Raw genomic sequence first — 15,711 nt, forward strand, 5'->3', positions numbered from 1 at the left:
CCGGCCTCACCGCTCGACTTATAGTGTCAGCTGATTCCATCAGGTGACCGCATCAGCTGATCATTGCCATGTCTGAGAGAGAGAAAAGAGAGAGAATAGAAAGAGAAAAAAAGAGAGAAAACAGAGAGAAAATGGAGAGAGAGAAGAGAGATAGGGAGAGAGAGAGAGAGAAGAGAGAGAGGAGGAGAGAAGAGAGAGAGGAGAGAGAGAAGAGAGAGGAGAGAGTAGAGAGAGGGAAAGAGAGAGAGAGAGGAGAGAGAACAGAGAGAGGGGAGAGAGAAGAGGAGAGAAGAGAGGGAGAAGAGAGAGAGGAGAGAGAGAGAGAAAGAGAAGAGAGAAGAGATAGAAGAAAGAGAGGAGAGAAGAGAGAGGAGAGAGAGAGGGAAAAAGAGAAAATGAGAGACTGAGAAAAAGAGAGAGAGAGAAAAAGAGAGAGAGAAAAAGAGATAGAGAGAAAAAGAGAGAGAGAAAGAGAGAGAGAAAGAGAGAAAAAGAGAGAGAGAAAGAGAGAGAGAGAAAAAGAGAGAGAGAGGGGGAGAGAGAGAGAGAGAAAGAGAGAAAAGAGAGAAAGAGAGAGAGAGAAAAAGAGAGCGAGAGAGGAGAGAGAGAGAGACAGAGAGAGAGAGAGTTTGCAGGCGGCAGCACATTTGTGTGGTCCGGGCTTCCACCCACTCCGCCGTTCCTGGCGTGGGCTCGGGAATTTCGGTATCACCGGACGGGACGGACATGCTTGCTGGCAGGCTTCCAGGAACCGGATATATTGCAGAGTCCTGGCGTCCCTGCTTTTTATGCCCTCGGCTACATTAGGCAGGCCTTCACCTGCCCCCCCTTGGTTCTCTTTAGCACTTCCCTCTTCAGGGAGCGGGGCTTCGCTTTCGCGCCTTCCCTGCTCGGGGAAGACGCTCGAGCGGGAAATCTTCGCGCCAAATGATGGCGACGCTTCAAATTTTTTGGCTGGACACCACCGGTGGGGAATGCAAGGCGCACCTCTACCGGTAGGTAGATCAGTTCTATCCTGTTTGTGACGCCAAGTTGTCGCGGGTGGAGGGGACGCGCTCGCCATGCTCGGGTCCGGGGCTTCTGCTGCTGCTGCTCGGTGGCTCAAGCGGTGGGCCGGACCCGGGGACTCGAGCAGCGCTCCTCACCCGTGAGTGAAAAAGGATGGTTTGGTTAAGGAGATTGTTCGTGATGCCATCCACGGGACGTGGGGATGATGGCACCACAGCTGCTGGTAACGGGGATCCCGGGAGAGATGGTAGGGAGCAGCTAGGATGTTGTCCCCTCCGTGGGTAGGGGGTTGGTGATCCCAGGGCCCGGTGGTGTAACGAGGAGGCTGGATGGCTGGGGTGCAGGGTTGCAGGGACAGCGCGGCGCGGTGCCGGACGGCACTGGTGTACTCACTCAGACAATCAATGACAGAGTCTCTGGTAAACCAAACGGGCGGATGGACGGGTCCCGCAGCCGGCTGCAGTGTTGTTGTTGTGTTCTCCCCGGATGGCTGATGGTGGCTGTCTTTCCCTGCACCTTTTAGAATGTTCTGACTAGAGTTGAGCGCGGTTCGCGGTTCGTGGTTCTCCAGTTCGCGGTTCGAGTGATTTTGGGGGCTGTTCTAGATCGAACTAGAACTCGAGCTTTTTGCTAAAGCTCGATAGTTCTAGTTATGTTCGAGAATGGTTCTAGCAGCAAAAAGCCAAGCTAATTACTAGCTGGCTTTCCGCTGTAATAGTGTAAGTCACTCTGTGACTCACACTATTATGAAATTTCAGCGTATAGTGTGCGGGAACAGCGCATTCAGATCACTGCTGCTGGGATAATGGCGATCGCCATTTTTTTTTTTCCCTTGTCTTCCTTCCCTAAGCGCGCGCATGTAGTGGGGCGGGCCAGCATGTCAGCAAATCCCAGACACACACACAGCTAAGTGGACTTTTAGCCAGAGAAGCAACGGCATGTGTGATAGGATGTCCATGTCACATGTCCCTGCATTATATAAACGGGTATCTGCCCGTCCGGACGCCATTATCTCTTCTGCGTCTGGGTGTCAGTCACCGCTCGCATAGCTCCTGTCTCCGATACTGCTGTGTACGCTCTACACACAGCGCTATACAGAATAGGGATAGAAGTTTCTATTAGCCCTTGTAAGGGCTAATAACAGCAGGCTCAGAGCCATAGGTGACAGTCAGATCCGTGGAAACAGATTTTAACAGGTACAGATAACAGCGTCTGTGTAGCTAAGGTCAGGGACTTCCTCGCTGCATTTCCCCATTAGGAGGGATAGAAAGTGAGGCTTCCTTTCCTGTACACTGACGCACAACCTGGCCACTGTACCCTCCTGCCCTTTGCACACTCAAGCTCATTGTTACTAAGCCATTATACTAGCAAACACTGAGTAAACTTAGTGGCATCCTAAAAGTGGCTGTTGGACTTCCATTAGTGTCCCACAGGTACAAAGCTATTTGCAGCACCTCTACATTGCACACTCAAACTCATTGTTACTAAGCCATTATACTAGCAAACACTGAGTAAACTTAGTGGCATCCTAAAAGTGGCCGTTGGACTTCCATTAGTGTCCCACTAGTGCAAATCTAGTTGCAGCACCTCTGCATTGCACACTCAAACTCATTGTTACTAAGCCATTATACTAGCAAACTATGCTGCCAGTTTAAGGGCCGTAGTTGCATTGTCAGGGATAGTTATTGTTGTTTATTCTGCTGTTAATAAAGATAGACCACCGATGCAATCTACACCACCTCTCAATTTTACTACCACATTTTAAGTGCACAATCTTGTCGCAATCAAAATGAGTGGCAAAATGACAGAGGTTGGTGGAAAGGGGAAAAGGCGTGTTGGAAAAGGAAAAAAAGGGTTTGTCCGTGGGGAAGGTGGCAAAGCTCCATTAACATCTGCTGAAGATAGACCATCTTCCAGCAAAAGTAAGATGTCTACTACTTACCGTGGACAATCCGATGTGCTCCCTTTTTAACGGACACGAACAACTGGAAAAAAGGTAGATGATGGCCAATAAAAGAAAATGCTTGAATTGATCTCAAGTGGTCCAACAAGTGACCTCTCCGCCACCTCAACTACCGCATCCAAAAAACACCAGTCCTCTGAGTTGTCATCCCAATCACACTTGCTTTCTCCCAGCTCTGAAGTCTCCATACGCCCTGCACAGTATGGTGGAACTGAGATGGCTGAGTCTGCAGAGCTGTTCAGTCACACTATAGCCTTAGAATCAGAGGTCTGCTCCCAAGCTACAGTGAGTACAGACCAGGAAATGGTCTACAGTGATGCCCAGAACCTTTGTGACTCTGATTTAGGCCATGATGACCAAGTTTCTGAGCATAATGTTGACCCTTATTCACAAACTGAAACACCTGTTGTTTGTTTGTTGACAATGAGGAACATACTGATGACGATGAGACACAGATACCAGATTGGGATGACAATTTAAATATTCGGTCAGGGCAAGAAGAGGCTCGGACTGAGGGTGAGGGGAGTGCAACCACAACAATTCATGAGGAAGTTCTAGATCCCACCTACTGTCAACCCACAGTCAGGCACTCGAGGAGGTCAACAGAGGCGGTGGAGGAGGATGCAACTGACGACAAAGTTACCTTGCGCCTTCCTGGACAGAGTCGGAGTACTGGTTGCACGTCTACAACTGCGTCCTCAGCCACCACTGTGCCTCTGAACACTAGTCGGGGTGGATCAGCAGGTCGCATGCCCTCTAAGCCTTGCCTAGCCTGGTCCTTTTTTGACATAGCAAAAGATCGCCCAAATTATGTGATCTGTAAAATTTTTCGTGATTCTGTTAGTAGAGGGCAAAACCTCAGCAGTTTGACAACTTCTTCCATGCATCGTCACATGAATAAATATCATATGTCCCAGTGGGAATCTCACCGTGCTGCAATGCGGCCTAGCGGAGCGAACCATCCACCGCCTGCCCCTTCCAGTGCATCCGCGCGCTCTTCATCTTCTAGGACTGTGGGGACAGCTGTCACACCTGGTTTTCCACGCACAACTTCCACCACTGTAACCGCAACAGGCAGTTTGCTTGGAAGGTCGTCAGTTGGTTTGGAAGGGGAAACAAGTGCGTGTGTACAGCTCTCTCAGACATCGATAGCACCAACGTTGGATGAAGGCAACATCATGTCTACGCCTGCACTTTCCTCACAAACCTGCATTTTTCCAGGGACACCCTACTCAACACCGTCTTCACACAGCAGCCAGATTTCTGTCCCTCAGATGTGGACAAATAAAAGGCCATATCCTGTGACCCATGACAAAGCTAAGAGGTTGACTTTATCCCTCTGTAAGCTCTTGGCTACCGAAATGCTGCTTTTCCGCCTGGTGGACACACAGGATTTTAGAGACCTTATGTCTGTCGCTGTGCCCCAGTACCAGATGCCCAGTCGTCACTACTTCTCTAAGAAATGTGTGCCTGCGCTACACCAGCATGTCGCACACAACATCACCGCTTCCTTGAGAAACTCTGTGTGTGAACGGGTGCATTTCACCACCGATACTTGGACTAGTAAGCATGGACAGGGACGTTACATGTCGCTGACTGGGCACTGGGTAACTATGGTGATAGATGGTGAAGGGTCTGCTGCACAAGTTTTGCCGTCCCCATGACTTGTGTGTCAATCCTCTGTCTGTCCAAGTTCCGCCACTGCTTCTGCCTCCTCCACCTCGTCTGGGTCCTCCACCTCCGCCCCAAGCCTGCCTGGTCAGGCCACCAGCGTTCTAACTGCGCAGAAGTAATCACGCACCCCTCATTACTATGCTGGCAGCAGAGCGCAACGGCATCAGGCGGTCTTTAGCTTGAAATGTCTTGGAAAAAAGAGTCACACAGCGGCTGAGTTGTGGGCAGCTCTGGAGACTGAGTTTAATAAATGGTTGTCTCCACTCAACCTGCAGCCTGGTAAGGCCATGTACGACAATGCTGCAAACCTGGGTGCGGCCCTTCGCCTGGGCAAGGTGACACACGTGCCTTGTATGGCTCACGTGTTGAACCTTGTTGTCCAGCAATTTTTAACACACTATCCCGGCCTAGATGCGCTTCTGACCAGGGCACAAAAACTGTCTGCTCACTTACGCCGTTCAACCACTGCTGCTGAGCGACTTGCATCGCTTCAGAAGTCTTTCGGCCTGCCGGTTCATCGCCTGAAATGCGATGTGCCGACACGCTGGAATTCGACTCTCCATATGCTACAGCGACTGTGGCAGCACCTTCGAGCCCTGCTGCAATACGTCATGACGTATAGCCTGGGCCAACGAGATGCAGAGGTGGGGCAGATCACCCTGATGGAGTGGTCTCAGATCAAGGACCTATGAACCCTTCTGCACAGTTTATACATGGCGACGAATATGTTTTGCGCTGACAATGCTATTATCAGCATGACAATTCCAGTCGTTTACATGCTGGAGCACACGCTAAACACTATTCGGAGCCAGGAGGTGGGACAACAGGAAGGGGAGGAACTACAGGAGGATTCATATGCACAAGACACAACAACATCACCAAGGTCTAGACGTTCATGATCACCAATGCGGCAGGCATGGGACCATGGGGGACAGGGATAAACAAGGGCGCATAGTAGCAGGTGAAATGTTGAGGAAGGTGAAGGAGAACATGAAGAAATGGAGGACGAACTGTCCATGGCCATGGAAGACTCAGCGGATGAGGGAGACCTTGGTCAAATTTCTGTTGAAAGAGGTTGGAGGGAGATGTCAGAGGAAGAAAGAACGGTTTGCACCTCTATGCCACAAACACAGCGTGGACTTGGTCCGCATGGCTGCGCAAGACACATGAGCGCCTTCTTGCTGCACTACCTTCAACATGACCCTCGTATTGTCAAAATTAGAAGTGATGATGACTACTGGCTTGCCACACTATTAGATCCCCGGTACAAGTCCAAAATTTGTGACATAATTCCAGCCATAAAAAGGGACGCACGTATGCAGGTGTATCAGCAGAAGCTGTTACTCAATCTTAGCTCGGCTTTTCCACCAAACAACCGTGGTGCAGGGAGTGAATCTCCCAGCTGTAACTTGACAAACATGGGATGGTCTCGTCATCTTCAACAGTCTACCCGTACCAGTAGCACCGTATCTGGTGCTGGTAACAGCAATTTTATTGAATCTTTTCATAATTTTTTTAGACCATCTTTTGCAAGGCCACCAGAGACAACAAGTCTGACACATAGTCAACGGCTGGAGAGGATGATACAGGAGTATCTCCAAATGTACATCGATGCCATGACTTTGCAAATGGAGCCTTGCTCATTTTTGGCTTCAAATCTTGAAAAATGGCCAGAGCTCTCCACTTACGCCTTGGAGATTTTGTCGTGTCCAGCTGCCAGCATTGTCTCTGAACGTGTCTTCAGTGCTGCTGGGTGTGTGCTGACAGATAAGCGCACGCATCTGTCCAGTGACAATGTGGACAGACTAACGTTAATCAAAATGAACAAGTCATGTATCCACAAGGAATTTACTACCCCTGTGTCATCCTGGGGAGAGTAAATGCTTGTGTATTTTGAATGTGGTTGATGCAAATCTACCTGTGAAGTGTACAACTGGGGCACAAGTGCTGCCACTGAGACCCGCAACACACATCCGTTTTTTTGTACGTGTGCGGTACGTATTTGCACGTACCGGAGACACGTACACACGGAGACCCATGTTATTCAATGGTAGATGGCACACGCACGTAAAATCACACGGAACGTGTGTCCGTGTCGTAAGTACGTGTGCGCGCTTTTCTACACGGACGACATTTCCGTTTTTAGCCAGCAACACGCAGGCACGGACCCGCTTTAGTCTATGGGTCCGTGCCTGCATGGACCGCACACGGAGTATGTCCGTGTTCAGCACGTATTGTCCGTGTCCGTTTTTCATCACAAAATTTGAAACACTTGTTACCAATCTATCAGGTCAATTGTAGGCCATTAATTCTGGCGCCAAACATACATTTCCTGTCTTATTTGCACGCCAGACAGCAGCTGGGCACCTGTCCTCTCACTGCAGGGGAACTTTGAGCACAGAGAACACCACAGGTACTGAGCATGGCACCCAGAATCGATACAGAGAGGCTGATTGGAGAAGTAGAGAGGCATCCAGAGCTTTGGGACACACGTGTTGATGGCTATCATTCATGACAGGTTAATGGTGGAACGAGCATGGTTGTCTGTGGCAGAAATAGTCTACCCTAGGAATGGATGGTCTCGATGTACCCCTGGAAAGAAAAATAGATATGGTGAGTACAGATGTTTGCATTGCTTCTGTCTTTACCTACATGTGCACATTCTGTAGGCAGATTAGATCCATATTTGTATAGTTTGTTTGGCATGTATTAATGGGCCTGACTCATTTTGAGCGACACTGGAGAGTCACAAACAGGAGGGTGTATTTTTTTGGCCTTTTGAAGTATTCATTGCAGTTTACTAGTAATGTCAGCATGTGTATATGTGGTCTGCAAAGCATTTTATGCATGTACAAAAGGCATTTCAGGGCGGTCAAGCCACTATTAAACATGTGTGGGTTTTTTTTTGGTTTGCATTTCTGTGCTTTTTCTATTGCAAATGTGCTGTGAAATGTCTATACATTTTGAGTTGTATTTCTATGTTTGGTTTATTATGCATGTTCCTTGGTGTCACCATGTCTGGAATGGTAACAGTAATGTGTAGTGTATAATGGAAAATCTATGTGGAACATATGGACCTTCATGGGTTTGTAGTCATTTTGTTTCTCATGGCTTTCTGTAGGTTTTTTTTTTTTTGGACATTTAAAAGGAGATAAATGATTATTCAGTGGTTTAAGATTTTTACTGGTGAACTTGTTTTCTTTCTCATGCTTATTGTGTTATTATGTCACTATATGAGTGTTATGGGTTGTTGTTTTCATACACATGGATGAGTGTTCCTATTTTTTACAATTGCTGCAATACAAGACTAATATCTATTTTTTTAAATCTACAATTGTTATAATTTGTGACCTTATTTTACAATGTATTTTTTTTGAAACAGTGGATCTTGTCAAACGGTGATGGCGCTCAGCCCGTGACCAGTTCAGAAGAGAATATAACCCAGTGGCCACCACAGCTGCCGCTGCAAAAATGAAAAAATATGTCCATTATGAAAAACTGAGCTTCCTTATTCCCATTATGGAAGTACCAAAGTAAGTTGAAACCATTACATCACATGGTGTTTTTTTTTAAAAGGCACACATTAATTTTTTTTTTTGTCATCAAAGTACAGAGGATATTCTGAAGGATAGTGAGGAAGCCCAGTCAGCAGTATTAACAGCGACCTCTGCTTCTGAGATTGAGCCAACTTCATATCAACCACCAACAATCCCCAACACCAGCCAGCCAGACGCAGAAGAAATGTCCTCTGATTTGGGTTTGGGAACAAGTCAATCCACTAATGTAATTGCAGGCCAGTCTACAGGGCAACAAAGTGGCCCTTCACCAGTTCTTGCGGAGAGTAGTCCACAGCAACATGCAGGCACACAGCCAAGAATATCAACTAATACCATGCGCACAGTAGCTCAATCTATCCGTGGTCGCCGATATAGGCGTTATGAAGATTTACGTTCCCTGCCAGATATCATTGATACCAGAATTATACACATGATGAATTCACTGATACCAGAGAGTGATGGAGAGAGATTTTGCTGCTCCCTTTCTCCCTCTCTTGCATTGGTTGCACCTGATAGGCAGGACAGATTGAGGGCGTCCTTAATAACACTAATATCTGCTACCCAACGTGAGCCAGAACCCATTTATTGTTTTGAAGTGATAGAACAATGGAGAGCCAATCCACGTGGTCCACACACAAACACAACTCAACAAACTGTGGAAACCCAAACAGAAGAACATTTCTCTAATTTTCAACTTAACTACTTTCCTGTAGTGCAACAAACACATATACAGTGTCCATCTTCTTCTATGGTAACTTTTGTACAAATTAGGCCAACAGTTGTCAGACACCAAACAGGTACATTAATGACACAAAGGCCATCTCAACAGCCAACATTTGTCCCACAAGTACCCCAACAAACACCAATGCAAACCTCTTTTAACTATCCTAGTATTGTTAGTAATGTTCATAGACTACCTCAAATGTTTCAACAACCAACAGCCTACCATGTTCCTAATAATTCACAACAACAGCACTTTCAACAACAGAATTACCCAACTAACTTCACATACACACATACTCAGCCTCTTCCAACACATCAATATGTACCACCTACACTTGGTCTTCCATCTGCTCAAACAACTGCATCATTATTTGTTCCAAGTACAACAACTGTTACTAGTGGAAACACTGATCAGTCACTCACTACAACATCTACTGTTGTGCAGCAAACATATTCTGTAGATGTCAATGCAATAAAGCCTACACAGGAAAACATCAGTAGCCTAGAGGAATTAGTTGAATCATAATGTGATATTGTATGTATTATTTTACATTTTGGTATGTTTTCTAGGGTATTGCTGGTCGGAAAACATATCAAAATGTAACACATTACTTACTCTATATGCATGTGGTCATATTTTTGTTTTCCATTACAAAAATTCTATAGAAATTACTCTATCACTTCAAAAACAATACCTAGCTGTTAGAATGATGCCTTGCTCTGGACATGTTGTTTGGACCATCCATTAGAATAAACTGGGTTTAAGGAAAAAATGCACGCACATAAACTACTACACTAACATCCAGACACCTTTATTATTAAAAATTCAGCCACTATGCAGTATCTGCATATTGTCTGGTCCCATACTTGTATTCCAATAGTGTCAAACAAATTATGTTTGCGTGACATTATTGCATAATAAAGTATGGTGTTTTGTATGGCCTAATGTCCCTGACAAAATTGTTTTTTAAAAAAAAAAATACAGGGTGTATTTCAAAAGATAACATACATACATAGGTAAAATAATAATTCTGGACTAATTTTTTCAAAAACAATTTGCCATATTTTTATTAGTCATGTGCATTCAGTAGTACTGTTTTTAGAATAACAAAACTTCCTGATGTTATAGCAATATAGTTATATCACAATAGCTTATGGGGACCACAAACACAACCAACCAACAAAAAAAACACAAATTATACCTATGTATGGTCATTTTCTCTTTTGTAATACATATGTGTTTGTGCTTATGTAAGCAAGTGATAAAAAACTATAACAATGTCAAAATTATACATGACTATGGCGATTTAAACTAAAATAATCTTTAAACTGATTCCTCACTTGTAGACCAGAAGTGGACACAGTGGTTCTAACACTACCATTCTCTACAAATTTCTTCTCAGTGAGCTGGACATTTTTCTGTGAATCCCCCTGACTGTGTGTGTCCTGTTGGGACCCGGTCGCTCTCAGCCCTTAGCCACATTGAGGCCTATTTTAGACCCATGGTAAGGTTTTAATATTAGAGAGTGTAGGTACTATCCCAACTGGGTACACCTTGACGTTTGGTGGGATAGCTTTATGCTTTTTTTGATCAAAAACAGTGTTTACTAAGTACCCTATGTTTATATGCACTATGCTTTTATTTAGTTACAGCAGGGTATGTTTTCACAATTTTTTCCTTGGTTTCTCTTTGTCTCATGGCCAGTGTGAACATGGTCTCACAAGTTCCATGTATACCATCTCATACTCCAGCTCACTTTTTTGTTTTTTTGTTTTTTTGTTATTTCATTCTCTACAAATGGTGCATTTAAAGCAGGCAACTCCTCAATGTCTTCGTCATTGCTTTCATTTAATCTACAGTAATTATGTAACACTAATGTAGCTTTAATGACAGCCTTGATGGTGGTTGGTTGGAGTTGGATGGTGGTTTGATAAATGCGCCATCTTGAGGCCAAAATGCCAAAGGCATGTTCAACATAGCAACGTGCTCTGGCCAATTTTCTATTAAATAGGGCTTTTGATCTGTCCAGCCCCCTTCTGGGATATGGACGCATCAAATGCCTAGACAATGCAAACCCCTGATCTGCAACCATTACAAAAGGAACAATAGGGCCATTAGTACCAGGTAATGGTCTTGGTGCAGGCCAACTTAAACTATCAGACATTAATCGTCTTGCTAAACGTGAGCTTCTGAAAATGCGTGCATCTGAGGCACTGTCATAGGCCCCAATATCAGCAAATAAAAAGCAGTAGTTTGTATCTACCATGGCCAAAATAACTACAGAAAAAAACTTATGATAATTAAAATATCTTGATGCAGAGTTCGGTGGTTTCTTCACTCTAATGTGTTTTCCGTCAATGGCGCCAATACAATTTGGGAAAGCTGTTTTCTCCAAAAATTCATCTGAAATGTGCATCTATTCCTGTGTTGAAGGCAGCTGCATGACATGATGCCTAAGGGTCTCCCATAGCACAGTGCAGGTATTCAGGATAATCTTGCCAATTGTGGACCTTCCCAATAAGAATTCGAAATGTAGACTGCTGATGGATTGCCCAGTTGCTAGGTAACTGAAATAGAATAAAAACAGGACATTACTTTGACTATTCATGTAAGTTATATTTCACACCAAATATTTGTATCATCCAATGACTGGCGAGATACTGTGTATGTTTTTTTTCTTTATTTCTTTGGTTGGGAAAACATATGTGATCTTTACTTTCCATATTGGAAAAATATTTATTTTTGTGTTTAATAAACAAGCTTGTTTGATTTATGCCTCTTGTTTCTTTAATTTTTGTAGAGATAGAATGGTAGATGTGACTTCTCAGATCTTATTTTGAAATTGCACTGTGGTTATGGGATCAATATAAGTTTTCTACAAAGGCCATAATTTTAAATTACATAATTTCAACAAAATGATGCTTTAGCGACTTAACATGTATAACAGATAAAGAATGAGTATACATGACAACACCTACCGTAAAGTCACCAACAGTCGTTCCTCAGGGGAGATGCTGAGGCGCATAGAGGTGTCCTGATGCTTCAAACGATGGTACACAAGGCCAAGGATGTTGTCAAATGAATTCATGGTGAGATGGCAGTAGGCTTGGAATTTAGGTGGAAATTTCCGCATTTCGCCATATAAAATATTAAAATGGCCATGTGTTTTCCTGAGCTTCACAAGGGGGTAAATCCACATTCTTTTCTCCAGTGGTGGCTCTTCTTCAATCATATGTCGTCTAACCCCAAATCTCCGAGATATCAACCAGAGCAAATACATGGTTGCTTCATTGGAGAGAGACATTTTGGAGTCTGTCTAATGTGAGAATGAGCTCTGAATCCATGTTTTTTAAGCAAACTAAACAAATTGGGTAGTTAATTGACCAATTTAACACACCAGGAGCATATTATGATGGGCTAACAAGGTTATTTGTGTGAAAATACGTATCTGAAATAACGGACGGCACACGGACTGCACACGTACGTATTGTATGTCAATACAGACATTACACATGCACACACGGCTCGCATACGCCATCACATGGATGTCATATGTACCGGAGAAACGCCCCAAAAAAACAGAACACGGACCCGAAAAACGGACCGTATCATACGGACGTTTTTTTGCGGAAGTGTGTTTTAGGCCTGAAGGGGTGGGTGTGTGGGGGGCCCAATTTTTGGAAAAAAGGGAGACTCCGCTTGGAGTAACCCTTGCTTACAGTGTTTTTAAAAATGATCCAAGATGAACAGAGCTGGGATCAGGAAAAACTTAGCTACCTACCCCGGTGTCAACCTGGGGACGGTTAAGGATGGCGTATTTTTGAATGTGCTTGATGCAAATCTAGCTGTGAAGTGTACAACTAGGGCACAAGTGCTGCCACTGAAGGGGTGGGTGTGTGGGGGGCCAAATTTTTGGAAAAAAGGGAGACTCCGCTTGGAGTAACTCTTGCTTACAGTGTTTTTAAAAATGATCCAAGATGAACAGAGCTTGGATCAGGAAAGACTTAGCTACCTACCCCGGTGTCATCCTGGGGACGGTTAAGGATGGCATATTTTTGAATGTGCTTGATACAAATCTACCTGTGAAGTGTACAACTGGGGCACAAGTGCTGCCACTGAAGGGGTGGGTGTGTGGGTCCCAATTTTTGGAAAAAAAGGGAGACTCCGCTTGGAGTAACCCTTGCTTCCAGTGTTTTTAAAAATGATCCAAGATGAACAGAGCTGGGATCAGGAAAAACTTAGCTACCTACCCCGGTGTCATCCTGGGGACGGTTAAGTATGGCGTATTTTTGAATGTGCTTGATGCAAATCTACCTGTGAAGTGTACAACTGGGGCACAAGTGCTGCCACTGAAGGGGTGGGTGTGTGTGGGGCCCAATTTTTTGAAAAAAAGGAGACTCCGCTTGGAGTAACCCTTGCTTGCTGTGTTTTTTAAAATGAGCCAAGACGAACAAGTCATGGTTCAGCAAAGACTTTGCTACCTACCCCGGTGTCATCCTGGGGACGGTTAAGGATGGCGTATTTTTGAATGTGCTTGATGCAAATCTACCTGTGAAGTGTACAACTGGGGCACAAGTGCTGCCACTGAAAAGGTGGGTGTGTCTGGGGCCCAATTTTTGGAAAAAAGGGAGACTCCGCTTAGAGTAACCCTTGCTTACAGTGTTTTTAAAAATGATCCAAGATGAACAGAGCTGGGATCAGGAAAGAATTAGCTACCTACCCCGGTGTCATCCTGGGGACGGTTAAGGATGGCGTATTTTTGAATGTGCTTGATGCAAATCTACCTGTGAAGTGTACAACAGGGGCATAAGTGCTGCCACTGAAGGGGTGGGTGTGTGTGTGTGGCCCAATTTTTGGAAAAAAGGGAGACTCCACTTGGAGTAACCCTTGCTTGCTGTGTTTTTACAAAAGGAGCCAAGATGAATAAGTCATGGTTCAGCAAAGACTTTGCTACCTACCCCGGTGTCATCCTGCGGACAGTTAAGTATGGCGTATTTTTGAATGTGCTTGATGCAAATCTACCTGTGAAGTGTACAACTGGGGCACAAGTGCTGCTACTGAAGGGGTGTCTGTGTGGCCCAATGTTTGGAAAAAAAGGGAGACTCCGCTTGGAGTAATCTTGCGGTGTTTTACATGATTTTAGAAGGGCATGCCATGCCTATATCTGTGTCTCCTCCTCTTTTTCCTTGTCCAGCTCTTTTGTTTTCACATGAGTATATGTCCTTGTCACTTTCCCATGTGTTTGTGTTGTGTTGTGAGTTGTTTGTCACCTTTTGGACACCTTTGAGGGTGTTTGCTAGGTGTTTTTATGTGTTTTTGATTGCCTCCCATTGTTTCCTATGCGGTTTGAGTGGTTCACCGAACCGGTTCGCCGAACCGAACTCAAACGAGACCTCCATTCGGCGAACCGAACTCGAGCCGAACCGCGACCGGTTCACTCATCTCTTGTTCTGACTCCTGTGGCTGCCCTCCGGTAGTCCACTCCCCGGCGTATAGGTGCCGTAGGAGCCCGTTTTGCCCCCAGGCGCTGGCCCTTGGATCTCTAGCCTGTGGCTGTGGCTGAATATCCTCACGGTGTGAGCGGTTGCCTTCTGTCGGGACTTGGTTGTTGGGGTTCCTGTCACACTCAGATTTGACTATTGACGGCGGCTCCAAGCCTTGTCGGGGTCCGATGGCCCTGCCTGTGTGCTTAGCTTCACTTCGCTCCCCGGTTCGGTACCGGTGGGACACCGCCCAGCCCCAGTCCTACGGCTCTGCAGAGTTCCACTAACTCCTGCAGACGGCCACCACCGTCTGCCAACCTTGCTGTCAGTGCCTTGGCTCCTACCCAGGCACACGCAGACGTTTCACTCCTCTCACTTTCTCCTCCTAAACTGATCTGACTCCTTTTCCCGCCTCCAGGCCTGTGAACTCCTCGGTGGGTGGGGCCAACCACCTGGCTCCGCCCCACCTGGTGTGGACAACAGGCCCTGGAGGGAGGCAACAAGGGTTTTTGTCTGACTGTTGTTACTGTCTAGGGTGGGGGGGTGTGTATGTTGGTATGTATGTGACTACTTGGCTAGTCCAGGGCGTCAAACTCCCCCTTGTTAAAATGCATACCGTCCACGGGTTGCCCATCCATCACCGGTTTTATTTTTCAAACTGCAAAAGATAAATAACATTTAACATTCAACATAAGCATTTTTTAGAAATCTTCCCTTACGGGAGGCACGGTACTTTAATGTTTCAACGGTAAACATTTTTATTAAAACGGACGGGTTCGTGGTCATCCGCTCTCCCACCCAAATAACCTAAACCTTGGTGCTGCCCCTAAGAAACAGGCAGCACCCCTTTACCCCAGTCCAGGTCCAGGTTACCCGAGCGGGAACGGGTACGGTATGTCACACCCGGCTGTCACTTCAGGGGACCCCACGTCCAGGGGCACCCCTGACCCCTGGAGGATGGCCACCGTTACTGGTGGTGGCCGGGCCCCATCCTCCTCTGCTGCGGGCCCTTCCTCCAATCTGCCTCTCCGTATGCGGCACCGAACGGAAAACCGGCCCACTAACTATTTACAGGCCCACAAGTTCGTGGGTGGCCTGCCAGTTCTCGGCCATGTCCATGAGCAGTTCCTCATGCGTACGGTAACAACACATAGGGTCCCTCCAGGGACAACTTGTCTTAAAACGGACGGCAATCTGGTGAAACTTCGGTTTGATTAGTGTTCATTCATTCACAACTGGAACAATCAACATGCTGCACAGGGTCCCAATGGGGACAACTTTGGTGACAACGGTAAACCGCTG

The sequence above is a fragment of the Anomaloglossus baeobatrachus genome, chromosome 3, assembly GCF_048569485.1.
Source record: "Anomaloglossus baeobatrachus isolate aAnoBae1 chromosome 3, aAnoBae1.hap1, whole genome shotgun sequence".
Lineage (NCBI taxonomy): Eukaryota > Metazoa > Chordata > Amphibia > Anura > Aromobatidae > Anomaloglossus > Anomaloglossus baeobatrachus.